The sequence below is a fragment of the Chionomys nivalis genome, chromosome 1 (assembly GCF_950005125.1).
Source record: "Chionomys nivalis chromosome 1, mChiNiv1.1, whole genome shotgun sequence".
Lineage (NCBI taxonomy): Eukaryota > Metazoa > Chordata > Mammalia > Rodentia > Cricetidae > Chionomys > Chionomys nivalis.
Genome location: NC_080086.1, coordinates 38482133 through 38495752, shown reverse-complemented (window position 1 = coordinate 38495752; position 13620 = coordinate 38482133). Strand labels below are relative to the sequence as shown.

Here is a 13620-nt window from a genome sequence, read left to right as displayed (position 1 = left end):
TTCTCTGTCCTCTCCTGCTGTGCCCACCATGACCCTCCACACTGCTTCTACTTTGTTAGAGATCTTTCCCCTTTCCCCTGCCCTTGCTTCGTTTGTTGTGAATGTGCAAAAGGAAAAGTGTCTTCAACCAAGGATGGAAGTCAGTCTGCAGTTCTCTGGTAATGGAGCTACTGAATCAGAACCTGCAGGATGTGCTGCCACAAGTTTTCCACCCCTATTCAATGACTTTGAATAACTTTTTCACACTAATTAGCTGGACTTTTGCATAGCGACTCTTCCCTTCACTACCCCTTTGGTTATTATACAGGCCACGTAGCAAAGGCCCAGCTCAATGTTTGTCTCTTCTCTTTATTTAACACTGTCCAGAATCACCAGTCATGTCATGGTGGGCCATTATTTTGAGAGCATCTGCAGAAAGGTGGGTAGGAGAGAAATACTAGTTGGCCTTGTGTTCCTGGTGTTCTATTGGGTTCCAAAAGGGGGGGGGGGGGCAAGATTTGTTCCCAGAGAGGAAACACCCAAGAGATTCATCAGCCTGGAAAAGTCAGGAAAGCAAATGTGCATCATTTATTAAAATCCCTTCTCGTGCACTTTCCCTACAGGCATATGTTGCATTGCCCACATCAGACCTTGTTAACCCAATTTCCCCATCCATATCCAAGAAAAAGGGAAGCGCTCATCATGATCAATACTCCTCGTCTGATGATAAACAAAGACAGATGAGCCTGTGTGGCCTGTCTGGTTTGTGTAATTACTGTCTCTGTAGGCATTCAATTACAGCTAATGAAAAGGTGACAGCCCCCTGCTCCATCCTGTCTGACAAAAGAGCATGGATGCAGGCTCCCTGGCCTGGCACACAGCTGACAGCAGGTCTCCTTTCTTTCCTTACCCCAACTTCAGCTCACCCCATCAGAGAAGTTTCTTAATACACAAAAGATCTAATGCCATGACACCTCCCCTAATAGAATTTTCAAAGAGGAAGGCCATTCATTCCCTCATCCTATTTCTCTTTGGATGACCACTGCAGGGCTTGTGCCTGCATCAGCAGCATAATGTGACAATGTTCTGTGACTCTGAAGGGTGGCTTGAAAGCAGAGGTGAGCCCAGGTTGCAGTGTTGCCCTTCCATTACATTAAAAGCTTTCACTCACAAGTGAAGCAGGAGGAAGACTACAATACTGCTTCTGCTTGCTGGTCATTATTCCGTTTAAGGACACATGAATATATATGCATATATGTTGACTTTTCAATCTAAATGTATTTAATTAATAGGCAAACACTTCTCTCTTCTCTGCTAAGAAGTACGGAAGAGGCCTGTTAAATACCTGAAGAACATTGTTTCTGACCATTACGCTTTGCGGAGCAAACTCTTAGATTAAGTGAGCCATAGCCCTTGCTGGCCTAGACAGCCATCCAGGACAGTCATATTCGTTTACAGAAATTCATGGATATCCTATTCTCTACAAATGTCCTCATCCAAGCAGATCTTTTCTTCCATCACCAGAAGAGCTCAGCCAATGGCATCTAACACAACGCATACATAAGTGGACTAGACCCCTTATCGCACAGAAGTTAAACCACACTGAGGCTGGACTTTATAGGAAGCCACACTCTTGCTTAGAATTTCTCCACCATTTTATCACCTTCATCTGAACATAAACTTCTATCTCCACCCAATCATGTGGAAGAGAATCTCAATTTCCTACTCTGTTCCCAGGAAGTCACAGTCCTTCCTCACATTATTCTCAGAAGTTATCAAAGGGGTGAATCCCATCCTCAGCTTTAGAGTTCATCCATTCAGAGCTTTTGCATTTCGTAGAAGCTCTTGTGAATGGTTCAGAGATACGTATGGATGCCTTTCAAGCCCATCACAGCCTTATGTGGTGCAGGAGGCCCCTGTGGAACTGGCAAAAGTCCTCCAGGTCTCATCCTAGGGTGAGGGAAAAGAACTACTCAAGGGTGAAATTGAAAGCTTATGCAAACTCTCAGGAACCAAGATAATAATTCAGCCACTAACCTTAAAAATAGAACTTAAAGCTAAGTGGATATGAAGCAAAATATCAAATGTTTGTATAAAACTGGCACAAATGATCACTATTGTGTTGGTCCCCCCTCTGTCACTCTTACATCACTCTACAGAGGGCACTAGCAACTCATCCAAACCAGAAAAATAGAGCCAGAGGAGAGAGATGAAAGGGGGTTAGCTAGATTCTGTTGGCACAAAAAGTACCACCAGCTGGGACAGTGACAAGAATTGAATTAGCAAATCACACAAAGCTCTTTAACTTGGCTCGAGTTAGTCACCTTGTTGTAAGTGGTGGCCCTGGCAATGCGTCTCAAATCAGTCTCAGCCTTTGCTGAGCAAATGCAGTGATCTCTCTACAACCCTCATAATCTCTTAAGTTTTACTCAGACATGTTCTTATGGGCAGTGACTTATACTGATGTCTAACTAGAAAGATGATAGAAGATAGATAGATAGATAGATAGATAGATAGATAGATAGATAGATAGATAGATAGATAGATAGATAGGATGATTAAATAATTAAAAAAAAAAAACAGAAGAGGGGCATAAAGATGGCCTAGCAGTTAAGAGCACTTGCTGCTCTTGAAAAGAAAATGAGTTTGGTTCCCAGCACTCACATGAGGCAACTGACAAATGCCTGTAAACTCCAGTCCCAGAGGATCTCATACCCTCTGACCTCCATCAATACCTGGCCTCATGTTCACATACCTATAAAAAGACACAGACACATATACTGAAGTAAAAATTTAATGAAATAAATCATTCTATCCCAAGTCCCCCTTTTTAATGATGGAATATCAATGATCAACAATCCTGATTGTGATGAGCTTTGCCCAGTGAACCCAACTGAACTCCTGCAGATGGTGGCATTTTGGCTCACAGAATCATTCCACACAGCAGCTCTCTGAACTGCAAAATGCTTTATAGGCAATTTTCTTATTACTCTTTATTCCCTTTTCTTGCGTAAAAAAAAATGTGGAGAGAATAAAAGCCTTCCCTAAAGATCATCTGTTTTTCAGAGTGAAGCTAAGAGAAAAAGCAAACAAAAGCTTTCTGATGTTATCTGTTAGGACCCAAGATCTGGCAGCCTGAGTGAGTCTGCCATGACTGAACCTTGCTCTCTAGTCAATCTGTAGAACGTTATTCTGAGGGCAATACATCAAACCATGCTAAGATTCCATTCAATTGTCATTTAAATAATTTGTGTGAAGGTGACACAGTGTAGCTAAGAATCCAATTCTCTAATCAAAATGCCTGGGCTCCAATTCTAAATTTAACTATATGATAATGGCCAACCTAGACATTATCTTCTGTTGAAGAAAGGAGAAAAAAAATAGTTGAGCTTTTTTATTTGAGAATTTAATAAAAAGTGAAGAAAATTCAACCCTTGACCTAGGGGATAGCAAAGACTGAGTCTATTAATATTTGTGATAACATAATTATTTCTGATAGCGTTTTTCCCCTTTACCTGTTTTATAAAAAGGTAAGTTTTATACCATACTAGCCAGGATCTCAGCCTGAGAGGGTGAAGAGAACCAGATGAGGGTTAACAAGGTACATTTGGTTAACTGAGACCAAAATTGCATCAGTACCTTCATTCATACCAAGTTTCCATTGTGTCTTACTATGTGCTTAATGTCAGTGATACCAAAGGGGAGAAAGGGTTCCAAACTTTATTGTCAAAGATGTGGTTAAGTCTGTACCTCACATCCTGTGTTTTTACTCAACAATCCCTACTGAGTAGAAACCACAAGGGGTCAGGTTTTAGTTCCTTGATAGTCCTTAGTGTTAGGAACAAACATCTCACCAGGTTAGTGATTTCTGAGCAAAAACATTGATTAATCCCTCATATTAAACAAGACCTCAATCATCTGCACAAGTCTTCTCATATCAGTGTTACACCCCGTCTATTATGTACCACAAGGAAGGAGAAAGACATTCATGGGTTCCAAAGATTTTAATAATCCACTACCTAAGTGGAGTCACTGAGCCATCAGGACTGTAGGATAAGGACTTGGGAGCCTGGTTTCTCCTGGATGCCCAGAACAGGGGCAGAAGTGGGGTTTATAAGCACAAAAAAGAAAAAAAAAAAAACATTTTGCCAAGGTACAGTTAAAATTTTAACCAATCATGAATCAAAGATTAGAGTCTTTCCTTGTGTTGTTCATCATTGTCACCCAACACAGATTGTAAGCCTTTCAGTTCAAGCAATCAGATTCATTTGTTCTTTCTGTTGTTAGAAACAGTCATAATGTCTTAGAGAACTAAAGGGCATAATTAACTATTTCAGAAGGTTGATGAGTCATTGGAAAGTTCCCAGCTTCCTTGGCCTTGGGAAACCTAAACTTCATTTCACTCTACAGATAAAATGGAGTCTGAATTCAAAATGGCAGTTCTTCGACCAAGAAGCTTTGGCCTGCTCCCTCTACTATGTTAATGAAAAAGTCACATTCCAGGACATTCTGACCTCCTAATAAAAAAAGAACATAAAAGGTAAAATCAAAATACCTAAATACACACAAAGAAAAAGGAATTTTATCCTTTAAAGACATTCTTTTTACTATTCAAGTCTTGCTTGCGTTTCAAAGGAGGGATCAAATGTTACACCCAAGTACAATTGTACCTTAGTATTCAAACTATGAATTAATATTGACCACAAGCTAAAGCCTACATTTCCAAGAAATCTAGCTAGCTAAGCACTAACGCATCATTGGTTCAACTCTGATACCCATTTTCTCCAAACAAAATCCTCACTTGAGTGTAGCTATTTCTTAACTCTAATCATTAGTCTATATGAAGTAAATAATGGTGAATCTAAAGTTTTCATCTTCAGTTGAGATCCCTCTAAGCTTTTGAGCAAAAGCAATCATTAGACAGCATGTGAAAGAGTCAGCTTTTCCTGTTTGGTGAGAACATCAATAAACCTTTGATCATTTAGAGTTCATGTGCCTCAAATAACTAATTTCCAGTCTGCCTTCCAATTCGCAAGTACACATTTTAAAAATGCCATTCTTGCTTTGACAGATTCAGCTTTACATTGAATTATTTGGTTTTTCTAATAGTAGTCAGAATGTATCTTCTGGCTTGATGTCAGACTTTTTTTTTTCAAGAAATGGCATCAGCATTCCTTCAACTTTCTGGGGAGCTATAGAAGAGAATTTTTCAAATTCAAAATAATAAATGTAGATTGAGTCATTGACAAATTTTTATGTGCTCAGAAAATGAGGAAAATTTTGTTACCTTCTGGAGCAATAAGGAATTTGTGGATACCACTGACTCTGTGGGTTCAATCTCCCTCCATTTTTCCTTTAAAGCTAAGTATTTTGGTGTAATGATCCCAGTTTAGAAACAAGATCCTTGCAAGATTCTTGGCAGAGGAGACAGTCTGTGCAGAGCAGAATGTCTTTTAGGCTCAACCCTGAAAATATATGAGCTCCTATGGCATCAGTAAAGATGCCTTGGGGTATTGTCTCAACCCAGTATTCAAACCCAAAAAGCCAAGTGAAAGAAGCAAATGTATGAAATTATGATAGTAAAGATGAGTCCGGGTTCAGCTATGGTGGTTCCTGTGGACTTCAGAGCTGGGAAATATTACCTCTGCTCATTGCCTCAGAGTTCTTCTGACATGCTGATGACATCTCACAAAACCAAACCCGGGAGCGACTCCATTTTCATTAACTTCATCCTCATCACACATGAAGGATTCATATATTAGACTCTTCAGGGAGAGAGAAACAGATGACTGATGGATAGCAAGATGATGGACAGACAGATAGATTATTGTCTTGGATCTAGTTTGCTTACTGGTCAGATAGCTCATACATTATCCTTTCAATCACTATCACCTTGCTGGTATTAGGTCATTGGGAACCGTCATAATAGTCATCTTGCTTATCTTGGAGCCGGTTGTCATTTATTATATGCCATTTCCTTTCTGACATTTATTTATTACCTTTATTCAAGACTTGGTACAGAACCCATTTAGTTGTGGTTTTTTCATCTTAGATAATATTTTACATCACAATATTTCTATTCATATCTTTTGGTCAGTTTGAACACATTAATAATAAACTCAAAGTCAGCAATAATGCTTGATGTCTCCTTAAGGAAAGACTTCAAATCACCTCCGCTTGCTCTCATTTAGCCAAGAAAGAGACCAGGTTTGAATTCTTCACTTTCTTCTCCCTGTAGCTTTCATCTTCCTGCTCATTGTAGGAGTCTGAATCTGTGTCTCCTTGCATGTTTCCTCTGTGTTCTTGTCTCTAAGATTATTTATGTCTGTGTCTATCCCCAACAAGATCCTTTGCTCTGTACTTATTAAACAGCCCAGAAAGCATCACATGAGGAAAGAATGAGGGATTCTCGACAGCATCCTTTAAACTGGTTTATCAAGGACTAAGTCCTGATTCCAGCTGACTCAACTGCAGTCACCAGGAAGTGAACTGAGAATTGGATGTGGCTTGAGCTTATATGAGACCTCAAAGCCTGGCTCCACAGTGACACATTTCCTTCAACAGAACCACATCCACTTCAACAAAGCCACACCTCCTAATAGTTCACTCCCTTTGGGGGACCATTTTCTTTCAAACTACCTCAAACCCCAATGGACCCAGAAAACAAACAGTACTGTTAGCATCATTCTCTATCAAGTAATATTCGCATTGCATTTCATACTTAGGGTAGATATTCATTTTATGAGATTGCTTTCCATCTATTTTCTATCTTCTCCTTTCAGCAAATGATGCACATGTATTGCCTTAGTCAGGAACATGGGAAACTACATAGTTTAAGACTAGAGCTAAGCATTAGCTTAGGTTTTAAAAGTTGGTAACAAGGGAAGTCCAATGCCTGGACAGTTGGTTGTTACATTGTTCTATTTCAAAGGTAGTTTCAGGATATTACATCACCAAAGTATCTCTCTGCAATCTTAATGAACTGAGACTTCTTTGATTTCTTAGTTGTTTTTCCATGGTCTTCTTTAGCTTTCTGAGAATACTAGAGAGAGATAATCTATAAAGTCTTTGCTCAATGTAGTCCAGGGTTTGTACTTCCTCGAGCACAGTCTCTTGATCATTTCACTTTTTTTTTTTTTTTTTTTTGCTGTGGATAAGTCATATTTTCTTTTTTATTTAAAGGGTTCACATTTATTGAAATTAGACGCTCTGGATATTTCCTACACAAAAAATGAAAGAGAAATAAAAAAACTAGAGAAATGAAAAAATTAAAGAGGAAACAAAACAAGTGGGGAATATATTGCAGTCTGCCAAGCCAGCCTTGTGTCAAACACCCTCCATATTTAGCTGTGCCATCCAGAACTCTGCCTTAGCATTCATTTCCTGTTTGCTTTGAAACCAAAGCCTAGTCAGATCTGAGAACACAGTCTTCTCAGATATCCTGTAAGCACATGCTCCATCATGGGTGTGTGTGTCTTTCTAGGTTCCTTGTATGCACAGTAACTTTACAACCCACGGCCTCTACAATAAGTCATTCTCTGGCTCTCCAGCACCCAGGGTCCAGAATGCATACTGTTTTCCTCGATTTCTCTTTGCCCTTGTGGAAAAGATTTCATATTTGGTTTCCATTGAGTTTCAGACACATGGAGTTTCATCAGCCACACGTAGTTCAAAAACTGAAGTCTCTTGTAACAGCTCATCAAATCAAAACAGACATACAGAATTTCTTGGCAACAAAACATGTTTTTCTTTTTCTAGAACTAGGTATGCACACTAAGAATGCATATTGCTATTTTGAGGACTCTTAACTATCCCAGAAAGAGGGATACAGTATGGATAACTTAAAAGGAATGGAGGGAGGGGGCAAGGAGGATGGAAAGATGGAGGAAGAGGAAAGGGAGTAAGAGAGGGAGGGAGGGAGGGAGGGAGGGAGGGAGGGAGGGAGGGAGGGAGGGAGGGAGGGAGGGAGGGAGAATACAGTGTGGTATACCCTGTTGCAGAGCTTTCTCTTCACTGACCACCTACCTGCTGCAACTCTTTGCACCACCTTCCATGGTCCTTACAAGGTTGGTCTTAGTTTTTGCAAATTCTCTTTGGTGTTTCTGAAGATATATGGTCGCTTCCCTGCCATTTGACAGATGTCTTTTCTGATTGTCACTTTTTTTACATTTACAATATTTATATCTACTTTATCTGTTATCATAACTAAGAAAAACTATAAATTTTTCAACTTCATCAGAGACTCCAGAAGGCTATAATATTACCTAAGTAAACAGAAAGTGCATTGTAAGCTTCTTCCAAAATGCTAGAATAGAGAGACTTCTTGCTGCCTCACCAGTCACTCAAAGTTCTTCTGTACCATTAGGGCATCCGTATTTAGCCTTTAGGTTCATAGTATCCAGCAGACTTTTCCATGAAGCAGGAAATTTTAAAGACAGGTCTGCTTTATTGGAAGTTTGTCGCCTTTTTTCTGTATCCTGCAGAATGTCTCACAGACTTTTTCATGAAGTAGGAACCCAAAGAATCAATTAGGTAAGTTTAGCAGTCATTTCTCTGTGGGTCCTACATGTCCAGTTAAACAGTCCAGGCTAGACCAGTTTCTTGTCCAAATGGCTAACCAATTCCATTAGGAGCCTCTTTGATGCCCATCTTCCTCTTGAAGTAGCTTGGTGCTGTCAGGAGCAGATGTGTCTCATTGTCATGAAAAGTCCTAAGTTATTAAAACATTTTAAGACTTTTGAACCGAGTAGCGGGGAAAAGCTGAAGGAGCTGAGCCATAAGGCGGCCGTGTGCGTGAAGCTGACAACGTTCTCTGTTAGACCTAGCGATGGCACAGCAGCTGGCCTGGTAGCAAAGCATCATCCTGCACGGGAGCGCGGAGATCGCGGCCGAATTTTTCTCATTTGGCATCAACAGCATTTTGTATCAGCGTGGCATATATCCGTCAGAAACCTTTACTCGAGTGCAGAAGTATGGACTCACCCTGCTTGTAACTACTGACCCCGAGCTCATAAAGTATCTCAGTAATGTGGTGGAGCAGCTAAAAGATTGGCTCTACAAGCGCTCAGTCCAGAAACTGGTGGTGGTCATCTCCAATACTGAAAGTGGAGAGGTCCTTGAAAGATGGCAGTTTGATATTGAGTGTGACAAAACTGCAAAAGAAGATGGTGTTTGTAGAGAAAAGTCACAGAAAGCCATCCAGGATGAAATCCGTTCAGTCATCAGGCAGATCACAGCTACTGTGACTTTTTTGCCACTGCTGGAAGCTTCCTGTTCATTTGATCTGCTGATTTACACGGACAAAGATTTAGTGGTACCTGAAAAATGGGAGGAATCAGGACCCCAGTGCATTACCAATTCTGAAGAAGTCCGTCTACGCTCATTCACTACCACAATCCACAAAGTGAACAGTATGGTGGCCTACAAAATCCCTGTCACTGACTGAAGAGAAGGTAAAGAAAGCCAGGATCCTTGTTTGATAAACGTTCCTCGTTGTTCTATTTCTTGGGTTCCTCCTGACTTGCCATAAAGTCAGCATAACAAGACTGCTGCACATTAAGGCAAACCGACCGATCTTTGTCAACATTGTGGAGTGGAGTCCTTTAAAAGTGGTCATTGTAGATAGGAATTCTTTTGTTAGAAAGCTAAATGAATCCCTAACCCTTTAGTTCAGGAATCTTGACCAGGAAATAGAGAAGCATATAATGTAAAAACAGCAGAAGGAACTGAGGCTTTGTTTAGTTCTGAGAGTCATGAATACCTCCTTACTGGGTCCTTTTGTCATTTCTCTTTGTATATAGACCCCATATTGAAATACATGCTAATTCATTGATTTTAGTGTATATACCATGAACTCACAAAGCAATTGATGCTGATTAGTTTCTGTAATAAAGAACTCTTGTTTATAATGTTTTATAAAATCAAGTTTTAAATGACAGTGATACAAAAAATTAAGTTAACTTGTGTTTTACATTTGTGTTATAGTGTCTATATAAGTAGTGTGGTGTTATGGTCAGATACTGCAGTAAATTGAGTGAGTGGGTTGTTCACTTTGGTCATGTGCTGCCTTTTTATCACAACAGTGCAGGTAATGTAAAGGGGCAATGTCCTTTGAAATTAGTTCAAATACTAGGCTACAGTATCCTGGTTTTTGGATTTTTCCTGTCATATACATTTATTTTTAAGTTGTTATATTAACATTTTAATGACATTTCAAGTAAAAACTGAAATGGGTAAAAGTCATTACCAAAATAAAATAAAATAAAACATTTTAAATGCCATTTTCTGAAGGTCTCTGAAAGATTTGAAGAATAGCTATCTAATTGAAATCTATATACATCTAGAAAATTTAACTAACATGACTACAAGCTTGACTATTATAGATGAGTATCTATTTTTATATTTATATATATACACACACATATATATGTGTGTGTTATTTATTTTTTGCTTTATAAATAATACCACTCAAAATTTCCACCTCCTCTAAAATAGATTTCCTTTCTTTTTAGAATAATTTTAGGTTTACCAAAAAAGAAAAAAGAAAACTGCATACAAAGTATGGGAAATTCGCACATCCTCGGTCTTCATCCTCAGCTCATTACCAACAAACATCAGTATCTGCTAGAAATGCTGTATCAAGTTCAGCACATTAATTTGAGCCCATATTTAAATTACCATTTGCTCTGTATGTTCTGAGGAATTCAACAAATATATACTGGCACATATTCCATATTACAGTGATACAATCATACATACATATTGGCCTTTTCTATGTGGCAATATTCATTGAATTTCATGCTGTTTTGTAGCTTGAGAGTTTATAGATCATTAAATAACATCCAGTTGTGTGAATGGATGCACTTCCTTTTGTCAATTTGGCTTCATAGAATGTCTTCAATGCTTCCAGTGTTTGGCAATTACAAACAAAGCTGCTGTCAACCTCTGTTGTTTCTAGATCTCACAGGAAGACTTTTTACTTTGTAACCAGCTGTCAAATTGTGTTTTGAACTCTCCATACAAGTCTGAAGTGGCACCAGCAAAATCAAGTGCTTCCATGGTTCCATGTCTCTGTCAGCATCTTGTATTGTTGGCATTTTGAACTTTAGCCATTCTAATAAGTAAATAATAGCATCCTGCTGCTGCTTACATTTTAAAAGTGATGCTAAGCATCATTTCACATGCTTATCTGCCATCCATAACACCCCTTTGGTGCAGCAGTATATGTCTTTTACCTATTTCTAGTTGGGTTATTTTATAATCTTAGTGTTACCCAAGTTCTTTCTGTCTATGATACCAGTCCCTTATCTGTGTGCAAGTCTGTTCTTCCAATCTGTCTCAGGTTTTCATTTTCCTAAAAAAAAAAAAAAAAAAAAAAAAAAAAAAAAAAATGTCTTTTTTAGAATAGAATGTTTTTTATTCTAGTGAAGTTTAATTTCTCCATTTTTTATGAATACTGTCTTTCAGGTGTTGGATCTAAAGTCACTACCAAAGCCAGTCACCTAGTTTTCTTTCTTTATGCTATTTTTGAGGGGTTAGATTTTCACATATATTTATATTTGTGATTTTTTTGAATTTGTTTGTGTGAAAGACATCCAGTCTATATCTAGGTCATGGAATTTTTATGTTTGCTTTGGGGGTTCTTTGCCTATTGGGGGTTTGCAGTTGTCTGTACCCTGTGTGTGGATGCCACTTGTTCCAGTGTTCATAGTTCATTCAATTTAGTAAAACAACAATCAAAACCACACAGATGGTCTTTGTTCTCAGACAAAATTGTTTTTCAGAATTGTAGGTATATAATATGAAGTCCATACTTAGTTCCCATTTACTGAGAGAACTAAAAATTAAAAAATAAACAGTATAGTGAATGATCACAGCAATGAATTAGGGATATAAAGGAGCCATCATGATAGTTTGCTATCAAATACAGAGATGTCTTTGTGGCCTTCCACCTCCACATGCTTCTTCACAGACCAGGAAGCAATAGTTAAAAAGTTCAGCAGGTGTCATGCCCAGAAATTTCTCTCCGGGTTACCAATAACTGATCAGTAAAATTAACCCATACCCTTGGTCCTTTCTATTTGCTTGCTGTCTACCATGAAAAAGAACAAGACAAAAACTAACCTGGGAAGATAAAGTATTATTTAGTTTACAATTATGAATCACCGTCCATCATTGAAATAAGCCAGTACAGGAAGTCAAGATAGGAGTCTGGAGACGAGCTAAAGTAGAAACCATAGAGGAACATTGCTTAGTGGCTTTTTCTCCCTGGCTTTTTCAGTTTTATTTCTTTTATAGCCTGGACATGGCATCACGTACAGTGGCCTGTACCTTCTTAAATCAATTATAAATCAATAGAATATCTCAGAGACATTGCCACAAGCTAATCTGATGGCAGTAATTCTGTTGAGCTTTTTTTTTCCCAAGTGACCCTAAGTTTATGTTGATAGTTGACCATAATACCTTAATATTTAATGGTAGTAACACTAACTATATATCCTTTAGAACTCTCTTGTCTCCATCCTGAAAGGGGGTATATAGGAAGAAGAAAACAGCCTATCAGTGAAGCCATGAACTTGGTCTAGCTGTTTTTTGCCACAAACTCTACTCAAACAAATTTTTATAAGAACCCTTGCTTTATATCAAACTCATACTGGTATTTCTGTGGTCATTCAAAAAGAAAAAAAAATTCTTCCAGACAGGAGATCTGGGGTTAGAGAGATAGCACAACAATTAAGAGCACACATTGTTCTTTCAGAGAACCCAAGTTTGGTTTCCAGTCCCCATGTCAGATAACTCATATCCATCTGTCACTCCAGCTCAGGGAATTTAACACCTTCTTCTGCCCCTCAAGGGTACCTACACTCGTATGTATATGCCCACACACAAATATACTTTCACACACACTCAGAGAGAGAGAGAGAGAGAAAGAGAGAGAGACAGAGAGACAGAGAGACAGAGAGACAGAGATGGACAGGCAGACATACACAGAGGCATAGAGAGAATCACCAAATATTTCCTTTAAAAACCCAGGAAGTCAACACATAAACAACCTGCTGGTTCCTAGCACCCATGTTAAAGGATCCTCCTTTTATTTCAGACTGTTGAAAGCCTGTTCTGAATCCATTCACAACCAGATGTATCCTGATACAATACAGATTCATGGCAGCATTCTCGGCTGTAACAGTAGAGCAAAATGATCAATAAGCCAACATCTCCAGCTCATATCACTAAGCACTTTCACATTTAGGTGTCTGCCTCTGCAATACTATTTTGTAATGATCTCGTCTGCCTTTAACACTTCACGACAATGAGTTCTGAATATGCTCTTTCCCAAGGCTCGGCACACAGCTGCACATCCCCTCAGCCAATGACAAGAGAGTGTGCCAGTCTTCCCCCCTCCACACTCTCAGTCAGTGAGTGCTAGCTAGCATGCTGCCTGGAGCTAAGCAGATCTGCATTATGTACCTCCACCATGGCCTCACCTACTTGGTCTATGTTGAACAAAAAGCTGTAGACTACAATGGCTTACAGGAGATGTGCAATCATAACACTGGGTTTACTAATGCTCCATATCTATGTCATAAAAATGATAGAGGGCAGCTCAAAGAGCCATTTAGGAAATAGCTGAGAACCAGAGGC

At 39.0% G+C, this 13620-nt stretch overlaps 1 pseudogene; it reads left to right on the top strand.

Annotated features, from left to right (window-relative positions):
* The first annotated feature begins 8806 nt into the window (after positions 1-8806).
* On the top strand, positions 8807-9464 carry LOC130885803 (mitotic spindle assembly checkpoint protein MAD2A-like; annotated as a pseudogene).
* The last annotated feature ends 4156 nt before the right edge of the window (positions 9465-13620 follow it).